At 39.0% G+C, this 17,920-nt stretch overlaps 1 protein-coding gene across 1 annotated transcript in view; it reads right to left on the bottom strand.

Moving 5' to 3' along the window:
* COG5 (component of oligomeric golgi complex 5) overlaps positions 1-17,920 on the bottom strand; it is a 183,528-nt gene that overhangs the window by 127,616 nt on the left and 37,992 nt on the right. The window lies entirely within an intron of this gene.

Raw genomic sequence — 17,920 nt, forward strand, 5'->3', positions numbered from 1 at the left:
CTTCCTTCCTTCCTTCCTTCCTTCCTTCCTTCCTTCCTTCCTTCCTTCCTTTCTTTCTTTCTTTCTTTCTTTTCTTTCTTTTTCTTTCTTTCTTTCTTTCTTTCTTTCTTTCTTTCTTTTCTTTCAAGGTTTACAGCTTCATTTCAAATCCAGGTTTCTCCAAGCAGATAAAAGCCTTTTCCAAACAGTAAGGACTATGTTTGGTAAATGCAAACATTTCAGGTAAGTTTTTAGTGAAGGAATCTCTTCTGAATTTCTATGAATACGTTTTATTCAATCACAGAGGATCCTGTTTCCCACTCCAATTATATACAACATGGGAGACTTTTACTCCAGTGCTTTATTAAAGGGATGAGAGAGGAGACAGTCTCCTCTGGAGAACTGCTCAGGAGTAACAACTCTGACCATGAAGGTGAGGGGAAAGCCAAGAGCACATAACAAACATCAGGACATAGCAGGAAGGGTGAAGAGAACTTCAGGTAAACAGCAAGCACTAGCACCAATCAAATGAATACAAAATGTCAAAATTACAGTACATGCCCATTAAATAATAATTTTAATGAACTTGCAAAGACAGTATTTCAGACTAATTTACCCAAGGAAAACAATGAAATCTTTCTGAAATAAAATCGGCTATGCAGATGGAAGTCTAGTACTGTGGGTTTTACCTCTGGGAGTTGCAGCCTGCACAAGATTCTATTCTTTCATTACAAATCTGTTGTGTGGGGGGCGGAGGAGGAGTAACTGTATTACAGGGATAAAAAGAATAGCACAATTGTTGTAAGAACATCTAGTTTTCTCTATGTATTTCTATCCATCACAATCCATCTTTAACTTCACATTTGTTTTTCCTCATTATTTTACCCTGATACTGTGTCGGTAAAGAGTATTTTAATGCTGGGAGGAAGCACTCTGTAAAGAAAGGCCTCTGAACAGGACATCGCTAATTCATTAGCAGCAAGTCAATCATTAAACAGTCTTCATTTTAAGAGGACACAAAAAAAAACAAAGAAAGCTGATCAAGCTCCATCAGGAGAGAGAGGAGGACTGGCAGGAATAACAGCTGTGCTCTAGCTCAGACTGGATTTGTGTTGGCAGAACTGTGAAATAAAGCCTGCAACATATTGTGCCTTTATCAATCCCGCTTCCCCAGTAAAGACAGCCGAGGAATTTAATGCTTATGTTTTGCTTTTCATAGGCTATTTTACTTAGGAGGGTTTGTATACAACTAAATTTAAACAGGTCCAGTATGCATCAGTTCAGACGTGCTGCTCCTTAGCACTGTGCCGCCAACCATGCACCACCATAGCCTCAGCCAGCCGAGCACCTCGCAGCGCTTCACACCACCACCTGAACAGACACCATGAGTCTGAGGAACAATATTGCCTGAAAAGTTTGTGCCAACATTATTACAACAATACGTTTTATGGTAAAGGAAAAGAAAGTTAACAAAGGGGGGGAAATGTCTAATTTCAGCTAGGCATTTAACAGTATGAAGTTACATTTAGTAATTTATCTTCCACAGCCAATTATCCAAGAATTAAGTTCCTCCTTTGCCAAAAAAAAAAAATAATCAAAGAAGCCCCTCCCCCCCAAAAAAAAAAAATTAAAAAAGACCCAACAGTTTGTTAAAAGGGGAATTTATATATAAGAGAAGTATATTAAAACCTAAAATTAAAATAAAAATTGAGGCATACAAAAGGAAAGTAATCAAAATCTTTGTAAGCTCTGACTACAGCACTTCTCAGAGATGAAAATGAACACATGATTATATTGAAATTTACATGCATTTTGGACTCTGGTCAAATTTAAAAATTATTAAGTTGTTTTATTTCATTGAGCCTCTCGTTTCTGGGCACTGAACACAAAAAAAATGGAAGAAAAAATAAAGAAAGTACAGAGAATTGTGTAGGGAGATGTCAAAGTCCATAAACATGGTGTTGTTCTTTGTGTTCCCATCTAGAAAGTACAAAAGTAGGTCACCTGTTATGTATTGGAACACCGCGATATAAAACAACTTCTCTTTTGACTAACTTCATTATTTGGGGGGGACCTTTTTGAGTAGCAGATTACATAATGCATGGTGCAACTACGTCAACCTGCTTTAAATAAGTAACACTTCTGAATTTGTGAAGCTGATGAGCCCAAAGTCTTCACAGCTCAGATTTTCAAACCTGAAACCGGGGCTAGAAACAGAAGCTGAAGCCCTGAAACAGCAGGAGTTCAATGACTAGTTATTTTCTGAACAATAATTCAAAGACCAGCTTCCCTCGAAATGGGATCATTGCACTCACGCCTTTACAAGTGGGCTCATTTATCCAGGGGAGCTGAGCGGCACAGCTTTTTTCCTTCTGTAAGTGCCAGTTAATTCTTCCATCTACCTTCTTCCTGCATCAACCTCCTAACCCTGATTTCTGTGCTGCTATAGCACAGTAGACTATTACGTTATAAATAAAACTTCAGATCAAACAGAAATAAATAAAAAAAAGCGTCGTTCACTGTGATTCACAGGTGGGTGAAAAGGGCTGCAGCGTAACGTTTCAAGATAGAATTGCCTTTTCTTCATGCTCTGCCTCTATCTACACAAGCTGCTAACTTATTTAATGCATCCGCAAATGAAAGGATTTCTTCAAGTAGAAATATAGTTATAATAAACATGAACTAGAAACTGTAAGACATCTTTCCCCATTGAACTCCCTGTGAGACTAAAAATAAACTTCTCCAGACTTAAAAACGCTCTAATTGGTTCAAAATCCAGCTTGATAATGCTCAGCCTGCAAACCAAACAACTCTGCATAACTCAGTGCATAACTATGGCAGTTGGAATGAAAGCATGGCATAACAGTATGATAGAAACTTCAAATATATTTAATGAAAACCTTACCACCCATATATCTGATTTATTCACAAGTTATACACTCATGAAGAAGAGAACTAGCTGTAATACTCAATATTTTACTCGAAAGCCAATATACTTTGTGCTTTACATTACATCAGAGAGAGATGTTTGCTTTGCTAGGACAGATATGAGCAGTATTGCTTAGCTTCACAATAGCAGAGCTGTAATTTTGTCTCTTATATTACACACTTAACTACAAAAGCAATTTTTTGATAATGAGAATCAGCTTAAGGTAGACAGCAATGAATTAATTCTAATAATTACAGGTACTAGTGCAACAACTCACATTTTTGCATGTATCAAAGATCACATCAAGGTTACAAGTAGAAAAGAGTGCAACTTCAACACCATTTCTTTCCTCGTGCTTATTTTAAAGTGACTTCAGGTAATGAAAGCCTAAAAATAACTACAGAAACTATAAATTTTTCAGGTAACATAACACCAATCCTCAACTACACAGTACGGTTTGTGCTCAGAAGTGTCCTTCTTCAAATGTGAATAAAATACCTCTCTCTGCAAGCAATGGTGAAGGACAGCATTCATCAGCCATGGACTACAATTCAAACAAGCAGATATTTCATCCGTAATGAAAGAGAAATTTTCTGTGAGTTTCATGCACTGCTAAATTTTTCAAACCACTGCAATTGTAAAATATCCTTTGTGCAGAGGAAATTCTTCCTGGCTGCCATTTTCTCCACAAAGGTGATGGGGCAGCTTGGAGACGTGGGTATTTTTACTTATTATTTTATTAAGGGAAAGAATTACTGAAGACTACTGATAGAACATCCCATCAAAGATCTTGTACTGAAATTGGAGAATATGAGCCCAGCCATTCTATGTTTTACAGAATGTTTTCCTCAGGTCTTTAAAGCTATGCTTTGGCAGGGGTGTTGGACCCGATGATCTCGTGAGGTCCCTTCCAACCCCTACAATTCCGTGATTCTGTGATCCTGTGATATTTATAGTCAGTCATGCTCATCTTTTAAACAGTTAAGGAAGGGAAAGCAGCACCTTCAGATGCTATTGCTACAGTGCCTTCTTCCTGATTTTAAAAGAGCATATTGATGCATGAAGCTTGAAAGTGAAATCATTTTTCCTACTGCGCTTCATTCATCATGCAAAGTAGAAGTTTGTAAAACTGTTAAAAAGTGACAGAGGCTGCTATCTGGTCCAACCCACCTGCTAAAGCAGGGTCACCTAGAGCAGGCTGCAGATTGTCCAGACAGCTTTTAAAGATCTCAGAAAATTAAAGGATGAGGAAACTGAGGAAAGCAGCTGATTCACCAGTGGGCCGTGCCATCCAGAGGGACCCTGGCAGTCCGCAGAGGTGGGTTGACAAGAATCTCATGAATTTCAACAAGGAGAAGTACAGAAACCTGCACCTGGGGAAGAACAGCCCCAGACAACAGTACTTGTTGGGGGACATCCAGCTGGAAAGAAGCTCTACAGGGAAGGATCAGGGTGTCCCAGTGGACACCAAGTTGAACATACATCAGACATGTGCCCTTCTCACAAAGAAGACTAACGTTATTCTTGGCTGCTGTCCCTGCACGGACAAGACAAGAGGCAATGGGCACAACCTGGGACACAGGAGGTGCTGCCTGAACACCAGGATCACTTCTGTGCTGTGTGGGTGACAGAGCACTGGCACAGGCTGCCCAGAGAAGTTCTGGAGTCTCCCTCCTTGGAGATCTTCAAAAGCTGCCTGGACATGGTCCTGGGCAACCTGCTCCAGATGTCCATGCTTGAGCAGAGGGTCGGACCAGAAGACCTCCAGGGATCCCCTCCAACCCTAACCATCTTACAATCCTGTGACCTCCAAGGATGGAAACTTCAGAGCCTCTCTGGGCACCTAATCCATTGCTCAGTCAATAAAGAAGTGTTTCCTCATGTTCAGGCAGCATCTCTTGTGTTCCAGTTTATGCCCCCTGCCTGTAGTTTTGTTATTGGGCACCACCAAAAAGAGCCTGGCTCCATCTTCTTTGCATCCTCCCTTCAAGTACTTACAGACACTGATGAGATCCCCTTCTTTTCTCCAGGCTGAGCAGTCTCAGCTCTCTCAGGCTCTCCTCACAGAAGAGATGTTCCAGTCCTTTCATCATTTCTGTGGCCTTTTGCTGGACTCTCTCCAACAGCTCCAGATTTCTCTCTTGTACTGGGGAGCCCAAAACTGGACACAGTACTCCAGGTGTGGCCTCACCAGGATGAGCAGAGGGGAAGGATCATATTCCTTGACCTGCTGGCTAGACTTTGCCTAATGCATCCCAGGATATCATTAGCCTTCTTAGCCAGAAGGGCACATTGCTGGCTCATGGTCAATTGGTGTCCACGAGGACCACCCAGGACTTTTTCTGCCAAGCTGCTTTCCAGCTGGGTGGCCCCCAGAAAGTGCGTGGGGTTGTAATTCTATACATGTAAACAGATCTATGTCTGTCCTTCCTCCTGCCCAACCTCCATAAAGATAATGAATTTTTCTGATGCATTTAAACAAACTAAATGCCAGAAGAAAAAGCTTTGTTCTTTGTTTGATTGGAAGGGGGAGGGGGAAGTGGAAAAAAAGAACACAATGTCCATTGTGCAAATGAGTAAAACCAGGGTAAAAACGTCCATACAAATCATGGCTTGAACTGATTTTTCCATTGTCATTGCAGCAGGCCCATCTTTGGTGAAAGGTCTGCAGTGAAAAAGTTCATTTAGGAAAGCTTCTGGACTGGGAATGAATTATCTGTAATTTGGCATTCTTCCTTGGTATCTTTTTGGAACCAGGATTCCACTTTAGAGAACGCATTCCTGGGTGTTTAACCAGCTGGAGCAGAGATGTGGTTGTTGGTTCTGTTTGGTTTGCTACACTCAGGTGGGTAATGAGATCTATTGTGCAGCCTCAGCACCCAGCAAGAGCTGGGAAAAGCAAAATGAATACAACACCGAGGTAGGTCCTGAGCAAACTCGTGCACGTCTGCCAGAAGGATGAAGGGCTTTGGCTCTTCCCGTTCCACTAGCACCTGCTGAAGCTGCCTGTTTTCCTGTGTCATTTCATGCACTGATGAGCTGCAGAGCCCTTCCTCCACTTCAGACTGGGGCTTTGTTCACCTCAGAACTGCTCTGCTGCCTTCCTCCAACATATAACCCCTCTGCAGAGACTGCAATTTGTCAAAGACCTTACCGAAACATTTTACTTCAGGGTTCATCGATGCAGTAAGTGAACAGTTCCTTTGTATTCAAGCCTTTATTTGTTGATGTGTGATTTAGCCCACAAGCCATTCTCGGCTAAAAATACTACAATCTCTAAAATTAGCCGAAGAATCCAAATTGATCAGAATCTCTTCCCAAATACTGCAGGCAAAATAACTTGCAGACTTTTAAATTACCTGCATGGAATTGTTTTTTCTTTGCTAATATTTGTTTGACAGTAGGATACCTACCTTATTTTTTAAGACTGCTTTTTTTTCCATAAATTTAACATAAGATTTCCCTTAATGAAATTACACTGCAGTGTTAAATACACATACGTCACCAGAAAAGGAATTTCACGAGCACAGAAAAAAATCTATGTTTTTTTCTTGGACGTTGGAAGACCAGTATCAAGAATTCAGTGAAGCATGAAACAAACAGGTTTCATTACTCATAATGTCACCTCTAACAGAAAATTCTAGAGGACATATGCAAATTCCTGTTCAGTGGGGACTTAAGGGTTGTAGCAAACCAGTTGAGGCTAGACAATTCACTGCTGTCACAGGAAAACTTTGTAACCGCATTTCCACTCCAGTCGGCAAATACATCCAAAAGTTTGAGTCACAATTCAAGGTGAGGAGAGCAATAAGATTTTGACATTATTCTCATGGGCTAAGGTTGCTAGAAAGGCCACACCATAAGACCAACTGATAAAGTAACAACAGTTTCTACAGAAACTATTACATCGGTTGTCGCCAGAAAGTGTTGGAAGAAACACTTTGGAAGAATTCAAGTTGATTTTATATCCACGATATACTTTATCCATGCACTTACATGTCTGTATATATACATACACACATACAAATGTGACTACTGTATATATGTAATATATATCATCATCGTTATAGGATACAGAGTAACTACGTTATCAGGTACTGGCTGTTTAGCTGAACAAGACATACTCACAATGGGCGCTATTTTGCAGTGGCAGAGTTTTAATTGAGCCCAGCAACCACTGATTTCTCCAAGAGAGGAAGAAAACTGCACCTGGAGTGCCCCGGTTTGCCTGAGGACCTGGGACAGAGCTGAGAATGGCAGGGAAGTGGACACGGCAGGCGTTTTGAGCAATCCTGTATTTATCAGTTGAGTTGAGCAGCAAAGGGTTGGGTACTGCAATGAAAACTACTTGGACATGATTTCATCCTCCTAAACAAGTTCAGCAGAATTTCCTCCGTAGAAGTTCAAGTAGCATTCAAAGATCAAACCAAAGAACTAAATGGTTAACTCAGTAGGAAGTCAAAAGCCAAAAGACAGCAAAAGAAAGGGAAAATATTTTTCTGACAGGAGAGTAGAATAGAAGCTGCCAGATGTTTTTCTTGAGCATCAGTCAGAAAAGAGGTTGGCCCAATCCCTGACCTGTTTTCAGTGTCAGATAGTAAAAATAGTCATCAGTGGAGATCATAAACCATATTTTGATCTGTGAATGTATAATATTTGTCAAGAGAACCCAACATCTTGTGTTATTTTGCAGGTGCTACTACTACTTCAAGATAATAAATAAAAGTCCAAGCTTTAAAATTCAGCTAAACTCGCATTTATTTCTAACCACTAATATTCCCCTGTGTCAATAACCAATAATGCTATCCCAGAGTAGAGCATTGCTGCCAATTTTACAAGCAAGCAATAAAAATAGTTTTTGCCAGAATTAAAACTGCATTTCTTTCCATTTATTTATTCATTCAACAGATGCATTATCCAAGACTCTGCACAAGAACAGAATATTAAATTATTTCAGCTGGATGCGCTTCTAAAAAGAATCTAAAAAATTAAAAAGATTAGCGATTTGGTGAATTCATTTCTTCAGCATCCAGGACTAACAGCGCTCAGCAATCTTAAAATATACTTTGAAAGTACGGATGCTTTCAGGCCAGAACAGAAAGAGAAAATAAACTTTGCATCATAATCACATATTTAAACAAAGATTTAAAATTACAGATTAGCAATTTTATGTGGACTCTCTACGGTCCACACTTCTCTCTGCAGCTGCTTGTCTATGGAATTTTTGGGACCAATCCCATCTCCATTCTCATTTCTTTGTGCTGTAGATGTGCAAATCTACTCCAGGCACTGTGGGCTGTTCAGGGCAATTTTGTTCCCAGCTGATCAGGGGATGCTATCCAGCACCTTGCCATACGTGGCAGTCATGCTCAAAAGAATTATATTCTGATACCAAACTGAAGAAACACTGATATTGCTAAAGAATTGAACAAATAAAAAATAACAATAAAATAGAAACAACCAAAACCTTAAAGGAAGGTTTGCATGTCAAGCTCTTAGCAGTTTCCTACAAAAGAGACTGTGAAACATCCAACATTATCCACTTACAGTAAAAAATCATTAAGAAAAAAAAAAAAAAGAAACAACAACAACAACAACACCAGGAAAGCCTGTGTCTGGCTATATAAAGAACTCTGAAGAGCAGCTCAGTTACCCTTGCAGCAATTCTCACAGCTTCCCTGTCCTTGAATCTGAACCATTTAGTTCTCATCAAAAATTGATCCTACCAACACCATGCCTGGCTCATCCTGAACAGACCCATCTTCTGCTCTTCCTGCCCCGTCACACTCACTCTTAAGATACAGTGATATTGGGAAGGATAAGAGGAGAACTGCACCAGAACACGAGCCATGGAAGCTGTAAGTAAAAGGCTTTCCAGCATGGCACAACCCAAAGCACTACACGCAGAAGCACTATAGCCACTTTGTTTTATTCACAATATTGATTTGCTGAACTGTTAGGTCCTACATGATTACAGGGTTGGTTCAGTAAGTATTTTTACACTTAATATAACTTCCTAGCTGATGTTAGAAGCAACAGCTCCCAGATGTCAAAATCCAGGTGAAATGTTCTCCAAACACGGTTCTGTATTTTTTCCCTGTGTTTAATAACCCTCTATGCATGCTGCAAGGCCTTTTTCCTTAGAGATGCACGTTTTTTCAGTTTAAAGATAGGTAAGAGAGTTTTACTGCATTTCATCAATATATTTTCTACATCTCATTAATTATTTGCATGTTTTGGGGCTTTGTTTTGCTCCCTCCCCCGTTTCCAATGCAGTTGAGGGCTTAAAGCAATTTAGACAGAAGTAAGGTTAGTGCAAGAAATAATTTATATTCCGACTTTGCCAATATGTTACTTTACTTGGTACAAGAAAATTAATGTCCTAGGAGAAAGATTTTGATCCATGAACTATTTCTCCACTCAAACTTCAACTTGCTCATTGTTACTCCAAAGCATTGCCTTGGCTTACCTTTCTTCAGTTAGACATTAAAAAATAAATAAATCTGTGCTTAAAGACCTGCTAAGAGAATAATACGTAAAATTTATGTCGTCCCTGCATTTTTTCAAAAAGAAACTGGCCTTGTATTACAGAGACTGAACAGATTCATGAAACACAGGCAGACTTTCCAGATCTGCCCTACTCTTCTAGCATGTAGACAAACTGCTTTGCTACAAAACAGAATGGTGTGAAGAGAAACTACGAAGCCGATACAGGATGCTCAGGTATTGTGGTCAAGGACATCACACAAGCAGGTCAAACCCTTAGTTGAAGTGTTAACCTGCACCATCTCTAGCTGTCCACTCAAGTTTACTCTATATTAAAAGTACTGAATGCAAATTGAAATTTCTGTGACTAACACCGTTTTATTATTTTATTATCCCAAATTATATTGTACGAGCTGCTTTGCCTACAGACTTAAAGATGACTGAGAGCAGTTTTTAGACTCTCACAAACTGTATTAAGAACTTCGTATCATCCCATGCTGTAATATTCATCGAGGTATGTATTAAATTGACAAACTGAAGAGCCATACAGTCCCTACAGACATGTACTCAAATACCACTGGAAAATCCTCATTGAAGGATTCTATCCTACACCAACCTACATATTGACCATTGTGATAATGTTGGCTTAAAGATTTTGGAGTGGCAGTGTTAAACAGCAAATTATCAAAAACCCAGTAAACAGGGCGATACCTAGAATTTTTTGATGCTGGTGAATAAAAAGCGTTTCTGAAGAATATATGAACAATTGCAGAGAAAACAAGTTACCCCCTGGGGTGAGCAGGTGGGGTTCAATTAGTTTTTGTTTCTCCTTTGAAAGCAAGGCTGCAGAGAAGATACTGCAGCATAAAACAACTTTATGGAAAGCCATTTCCAAACAGACCACCAGCAGACTTAGAGTAGTAACCACTTTCTAAGGGTAGGCTCTCTCCTTCCCTTCCTTCTTCACATTAATTTGTTTGATTAATAAGAGAAATCACGTTCTCCTCCATATTCAGCTGCCTCTCGGGAAGAGTTATTTCTCACTGGGCGCCACATCTGCTATAGCAAGGGCTGGAAAAGACTTCTGCTTCCATCAGGACTGCAATGCCTCTTTTACAACAAAAGCAGGATAACCGGCAGAGTCAGTACATAGTAACTCACATGGTATTTCTTTATGGGCTGTACCAATCGCTATGTTCTGTCTTTCTTCCACATTTCCTCCAGGAGATCCTGGCTGTAAGCATCCATTTGCAGAGTTGCTAGCTGACCTAGTAAAACCAAAGCTTCCTGCTTTGAAAGCTTCCAGAAGAAATGCAAATGATATTTTTCTTCTTTCCCATTCCAACTACACTTTATAACTTCTATCACCACAACTTCATTCTACCTTTACGTTTTAATTTATTAAATAGATCCAACAGTGAAGGCTGCTAAATAATTTGACAAGTTTTTTCTCCCTACACATGTATTTGCTCAACATGCATTAGTGTAACAAAAATGTCTCTGCTAATCACTCTCAATTTCTTGAGGTTTTATTAGTAAAGTAAAACTTGGGCTTCGGGTCTAATGAGTGCAAAGCCATTTCTAGGCATCAGCCACATATGAAGCAAAACGGTATGCCTTTCATCAGACTTACTGCTGACACTATTGCTCTCAACCTTCCCCAAAAAAGCAGCAATTTAAAGCATTTTTCAAAGAAGCTCTGGTTTGCTTCAGTGCTACAATAAGTGATTTCAAATCCAACAGTTATGCACTAAGGTTAAAAATAATTTAGGACATGGAAAAATACTGAAACTAGGGTTCAGGCACCAAACCCCCTTGAGATTTAAAAACTTCATAGACAAAATTAGTTCTTCATATGCATACAATTTAAACACTTCAAGTATTTATTTTAGGTTCCAGAGCTACAATATTTATGTTAATATAGATATATATCAAGGATATTTATTTTCTTAAAAAAGTTATGGGCTTTCAACAACAAGTAACAAAAAAAATAACTATACTACAGATACAGATGAGGCAAAGTAGTGCACCCGAACAAGAGGAAGAAAGAAAATAACCTGAAGATGATACCAACACTAATCTAAATTTAAACCAGCACGCACATCAATCAAATGAATATTATTTTAGCAGAGTGAATGGTGAATCCAACGCCCTGCATTAGCTCAGGTCAATCTCTGTACTATTACACATTTATCATTATAACTTATTACTTTTTAACTTCCAGGTGTCTTTTTATGGCACTACATAAACAGATTTTCTATCAGTTTCCCCAACAATCTGGAAGAATAATAACTCAAAACTATGGTGGCAAAGAGGGGAAGACAGTTATTTTGTAATTTTTTAAAAAATCAGACAAGAAAACATAGTTCTGCATATTATTTTTCCAGTTTCTGAGAACTTAATGCAAGGAATATCACCATTATCAAATTGATAGCGAATGACTTGTTATATTTGACTTGAACACAAGGACTTCAGAGGTTGCTTTAATCACTTGTAGCAGACAACCACAGTTTGGCAGGGGCCAGGGAGAAATCTAACTACTGTCCAGAGATTTTACCTTGTTGTCTGAAGAAGGCAAGGCATGCTCCTGTCACTGCAGCTACATGGAAACACTCAGAGCTATTGTGTGCGTTACTGAACTTTGATTGTAAAGGTGGTAAGCCTGCTGGATCCTTTGTCCATGCTTTTTGCAGCACTTCCAAACTCAATCAACCCAGGAGACAATGGAAGGAGACTGCAGCATATCAACTCACGCCAATGGTAACCCGTACACTGTGGATGATCTCCACAAAACTGAGGGGACATGGTTTATGTTGTGATACACATGTTGCGTTCACTCTTCACTCACAGGGCAATTAAGATCATAAGATCTTTGTCTCTTAATTTCAGCCAGAAGAATAATTGCTAGTAGGCACTGCATGTTAACACTTTGTCTTAAGCGAAAATCATATTGCCTTCCTATTTTTGTAAATGACTGGAAAATAGTCTATCCAGGGTCTCTGTCAAATAAACAACTCCAATTTTTCTGTTTTCTTGTTTTGTTTTAAAGCAGCAATTCCACTCAAAGGGTATTACAGCAGAAGGGTGTCTAAGAAAACTCCTGCAGAATTGGTTTGTAACGGGGTAGCTCATGCTGCTACTGCTGTTCTCATCCTGCATATGTGACCAGGCACGGCTTCCACAGCATCCAGGATATCTGACGGAGAATCCTAAAGTGTAAACCTGCACATGGAGCTCAGCTGCCTCTAACTCACTGTAATAAGCCAGCCAGGAAGCCTACGGAACTGTTTACAGTGATGCCATTCTGTCACGCACTGAGCAGAATGCCATTGTCAGCCAGGATTTGGGGTGCCAGGCAGCGCAGGAACCCAAGCTTCAAGGCATAACGCTGAAAGCTTCTTCCAGAATACAAAATATTTTAATGAAAGCAAGGTGAACAATCAGCTGGGACTTCTAACCAGAAGGGAGTACACAGACAGCACTAGGACCCTTCAGCTACCACACTGCAATGTTTTCCAACTTAGAGAATCGACCTTCTTTCAGGCACACTTTTGCAAGCTTAAAATAAACAATGCAAGCCACCTGCTTGTGTTTTTGTCTGAAGCAAGATAAAAGATAAGATGTCAGAGTTCCAAAAGCCTTTCCAACAAAAACCCTAACTAAGGTTCAGTTCTTGACTGCCAACTAAGAATATTTTGTAAGAGTAGAAATCTCTCATGCTCCCAGAGTGCAATTTTAATGAGGGAAAACCTAAACTCACTGTCATATTACATGTTTTTAAAGAAAAATGAAAAAATTATCTTGAAAAGTATAGTCATTATTTAAAATTTTGCCAATATGTACTACAAGATATAGCACTATTTGTTGTGAATGTTTATACTGGAGGACAAGTCACTTCCACAGAGGAAAGCAGGAGTCACCGTGATGTTACTCAAATTACTATTAAATTTAGCAGCCATACTTCCTTCCTGAGGATAATTTATATTCTATTTTTTTCCATTGAAATGAATAAATAATCATGCAATAAGGGACAAAGACCATGATTTAGCTACATCACTAAAACAAATTTACTGTCATAATATGAAAAAGGATGCCTTCTCTACCAATGAGAGATGACCACATCAATGGTTCCATGATTTTTTTTGCTCTCTCCTCATTTTACAGAACTGTAAGGTCCAGTTTCAGTATGAATTGCTGAAGAACCTTCTGTAAACTTACACATTTGCTTACAAGTACAGGAGCTTTCAGTGCTGAAAAGGTGAGCAGGTCAACTCAAGTGGTTTACTACTGGACAAATAACCTGTGCCCAACAGTTTCACAAAAGCAAACAAATCTAAAACATATTTACTTTGTAGCAAGGTAGCTCTTCTGTACGCAAGCTGCTACACTAACATTAGATCCACATCTTGACAATGAATATGCGTTCATTATATATATAATTATGTAAATATACATATACTATTATGTGTACATATAATTACCTTTGTGTCACTTCCAAAGGTATACACCTTTGCAAACACAAAAGGCAGCACAATGAAAAGATATATATTTAACCTAGAAAATCCATTTTTTTTCATTTATTTTAAAATTATGGAGGTAATTCTAAAATGGAGAAACCAAGATCAGTAATGTCCCATGTTTAGGAATGTTTTCTGGCAATGGAAAAGTGGAAGTTAGAATAAATAAAAAAGTAAGACATTATGAAAATAACAAAACAAAGACAACTGCATAGCAATCACCAATGAGGGAGAAAAGAAGATCAACATTAAGGATAGAACACTGCATGAAAATTTAATTTTGTGGATATTGGTGTTCGCTACAGAAAAGTGATAACAGTCGTAGAACAGTTCTCGTTCCGTTAGAAAGATGAGGAGAAAGCACTTGTGTCAAAAGAAAAGACTGCCTTACCATCAGTCTGAATGGTATTTATCTACAAATTCTAGCAGAGCTTTTCTTATCTGTTTAACAAGCCACTCTTAAACAGTACTAAGAACCCTTACAAGTAGAACTTGTGTGCTGGACAGCAGTCAGATTTATACATCTTGAAAATGAAAGTTTGCTGCTGCGTGGCCTGGGCCATAATTTCAGTATGGGGTAACCCAGAACACCTTGGCACATACAGCACAACATCGCAGTGTCTGTCCAACTTCCAGACCTAAACTATCATCATCCATTGCTTATTTACTCTTAATACTATAAAAGTTACTGGATTTTCAACAACATTCTAAGAAAGTTCTTTGCAACAGCCTATTGAGGAAACTAAGATGTAGCTAGGCAAGAAACACATTTTAGATATGGATCACAAAGTGCAAGGCCAAAATCAAACAAAAAACTACCCAGAAGGACTACACTAGTAGTGGGCATCACACTGCCCAGTGCAGCTTAGTGCAAGGTACTGGAGGATTGATTCGGCTGCAATTTTGTAGGCGCATTGCGTAAATAATGCTGAAGAACAGTACTAGGGCAAGACTTCCAACATCACCCAATATTTGTTTCCAGAAGCAACTTCAGCTCTTACGATCTTATGTGTCACTGAAAGATGTACAAGGTCTAGGAGCACAAGTCCCTTGCAAAAAAAAAGAGCAGATGAAATTTTACACCCAGAAACAGTAAGAGTTTGAACAACCATAAATGAGCAGCAGGATTCAAACTAGGCAACAAGACGCGATGAAAGCAACAGGGAACGCTGCCGGAAAACTCAAGAAAGATTATCACAGAAACTGAAACAAGAACGGTGCAGAGAACAAGGGAAGTAAGCAGGTACAATTCCCCAGATGTGCCAATGCCGACTCCCAAGAATGTGCCTATTCCATGGCACATGGATGTTTGACAGTTTGCAACGGGTTTATGTAAACATAAGCCTAAAGGCCACAAAAAAAAAAAAAAAAAAAAAAAAACTAACATTCCAAAATCAAGAATTCTAATAGAAAACATCAGAACTGAGTACTTAATTTGGCTCTGCTATGCTTACTGTACAGCCGCTAGACATTGTGAATCTAATCTCCTTTTAACAAATGAAGCTTCTTTTGAAATCTGTGCTGCAAGAAGCAGCATTAGAGATGATCTTCGAAGGTCACCAGCAGAGCTGAGATCGCCAGAGCTCCCAGTGACCTAGCGTTGTGCTGTAACATTCAGTGGCAGGACATCACTTCTGTGCGTAGAAAGTAAGACAGAGGATAAAAGATGAAGAAGACCAAGAAACATGCTACGCTTTCAAATTTTTGGACTTACTGCTCTCAGCACAGCAGAAAACCATACTCTGGTAGAAGATGATGAATTCAATTTGTAAGTACTATATAGGGGTGGATGCTATGGCAGTTGCAGATACCTTGACCCCTGCGGTCCCAGCGCCTGTTTATACTTGCACACCTCTGTTCTGTTCTGCTTCTCCTCCTGCCTCTCTGCATCTATTCTCTCCCAGCATCACACTGAATGTGCTGATATGGAAACAGGTATAAGAGCGGCACATTTTTCTGTCTCGGCTGGGTGTCTGCACAAGGCTCTTCTTGCCCACTCTTCCCTACCTACCCTTTGGGATGATGTCATCTGTTCGCACCATCTCCGCCAGCAGTTGCACAGCGATGCCTGGTAAGCGTGTCTATCCATCCACCTACTCCTCATTGCCTCCATATGGTGCTGCTGCTTCTCCTGCTTCTCTCTCCAGAAAACTTAAGCGTGATATGCTCTTAACTCAACTCCTTATCATTCTTCTAACTTTCTGCAGATACAATTTTTGCCATTATTCCGTTATTGCCTCCTGTAATATAAGAAGTAATTTTTGACTCCTTTGCTTGCACTTGAACTATATATCCAAATTATATATCCAAAAATCCTGTTGCCATCTTCCTCCATCTTTTTCTTTCTAACACTACAGCCCGGCCAGTAGCTCCATCTTTGCTCAGGCACACATTGAAGAATGAGACAGGGAGATGGAGACTCATCTGTTTAAATTTAGACAGGCTTCCCTACTTATCCTAAGTCATACTGAAAGTGAAGCAAGCAAATCTCTTTAATAATATTAGCAGATATGCTTTCATTTCAGGAATCCTCTTTATCATGTCATCCTTTGGAGCTGCACTTGGTGTTCATTGGTTTCAAGCTCTTGGGAGGCAAAAGAAACAGAGACAGCTCAAAGAGTTTGACCAGCTGCTGCTCAGCGTAGCCAGCTGGCACCTTCGGAGTCCAGGATCTTTGTTCAAAGTTTCTGTAATCTTTCCTTTTTTTTCTTTTTCTTTTTACCACTTTACAGTTTACTGAAGGTAGAAGTGGAATAGGAAGCAAGCTAAATAAAGTATGCAGCCATTTAAAAATACATATGATGTTACCTAAATATAAATAGCACATTGGATGGCTGTGTAAGAGGAAAAGTTAAAATAAATAAAAACGAAATGCGGGCATTTGAGTTACACAATTGCACTGTAGAATTGCTGTAGCAACTATAAAAATTTGCAATAGCAACTACCAAAATTTGGCCAAAACTGCCATGTTAAACCAAGCTTTATCATTTAATGCTTTATCAAACTTTAAAAAAGTAAATCTTTAAAATCAAGAGAAATCAGAAGACGCCCAAAGCCTCCCCACTTATTTGAGATGGCAAACTACCAGTAGAACATTTTATTCTGAGATATTCTTATATTATTTGCTTCTACAAACTGATTTTAAAAATCATTTTCAGTTGCATAGTAAATGTATTTCTAAGGTTTACTTTAGCATTAGTAGTAATTAAAACTGATACTGTACTACACTTTTCTCACCCCTCATTATGTGGCTGTGAGCACTGTTTACACTGATAGAGCAGATTCAGAAATAAGTTACAAAACAAAAAAGTGAAAGTGAGGACCCTCCTCAGCCCCCACAAAGGTCAAGGACATAATGCAAGACACATCCTTACAAAAACCTGTGAAGTCTCCAGCAAAATTCATGGGGAACATATAAAATCTTTTTGAAGTTAACATTTCATCAAAATTTACAATCTATACTGGTATAGATACATTGTACGTGGTGATGGATCATAAAAATCATTCTTTTCTCATTCATGAGCTGAATTATTAACCCATTTTAAGGGTCTGAATAATCTCTGTGAATCCTAAGAGAAATCTTCCTAATATTCATGGGGGCGTTGACTTGTCCTGAATATCATTTATTTAAGAGGAGACCTAAACACTGGCATGCATATAAACATACTGGGTAAAATACAGCATGGCTTGCAGAAAAGGCAAGACAGTTTTATTTCAGAGATGTTCCTAGGACAAAAGAAAAAAAAAAAATCACAAATGGAAAGTAGGGAAATGCAAATATAGATCATTGCAAGCTTTTTAAGTAATAGCGTTTCATCAGATTTTTTTTACAGCGTCATGTGGCTCCCAGTGTACACAAAGTAAAGAGTGAAAAGGTAAAAATAAAACTGGCATAGCCTTAATATATTCCAGAATTCATAAATCATTTGTAAATTTAGTCCTTTTAGAAAAGAATCCTTATATAAATCGGGGTGGGGGGGCGAGGGGGGGATCAATCCCATATATGAAG

Source organism: Oxyura jamaicensis, chromosome 1 (genome assembly GCF_011077185.1).
Source record: "Oxyura jamaicensis isolate SHBP4307 breed ruddy duck chromosome 1, BPBGC_Ojam_1.0, whole genome shotgun sequence".
Classification (NCBI taxonomy): domain Eukaryota; kingdom Metazoa; phylum Chordata; class Aves; order Anseriformes; family Anatidae; genus Oxyura; species Oxyura jamaicensis.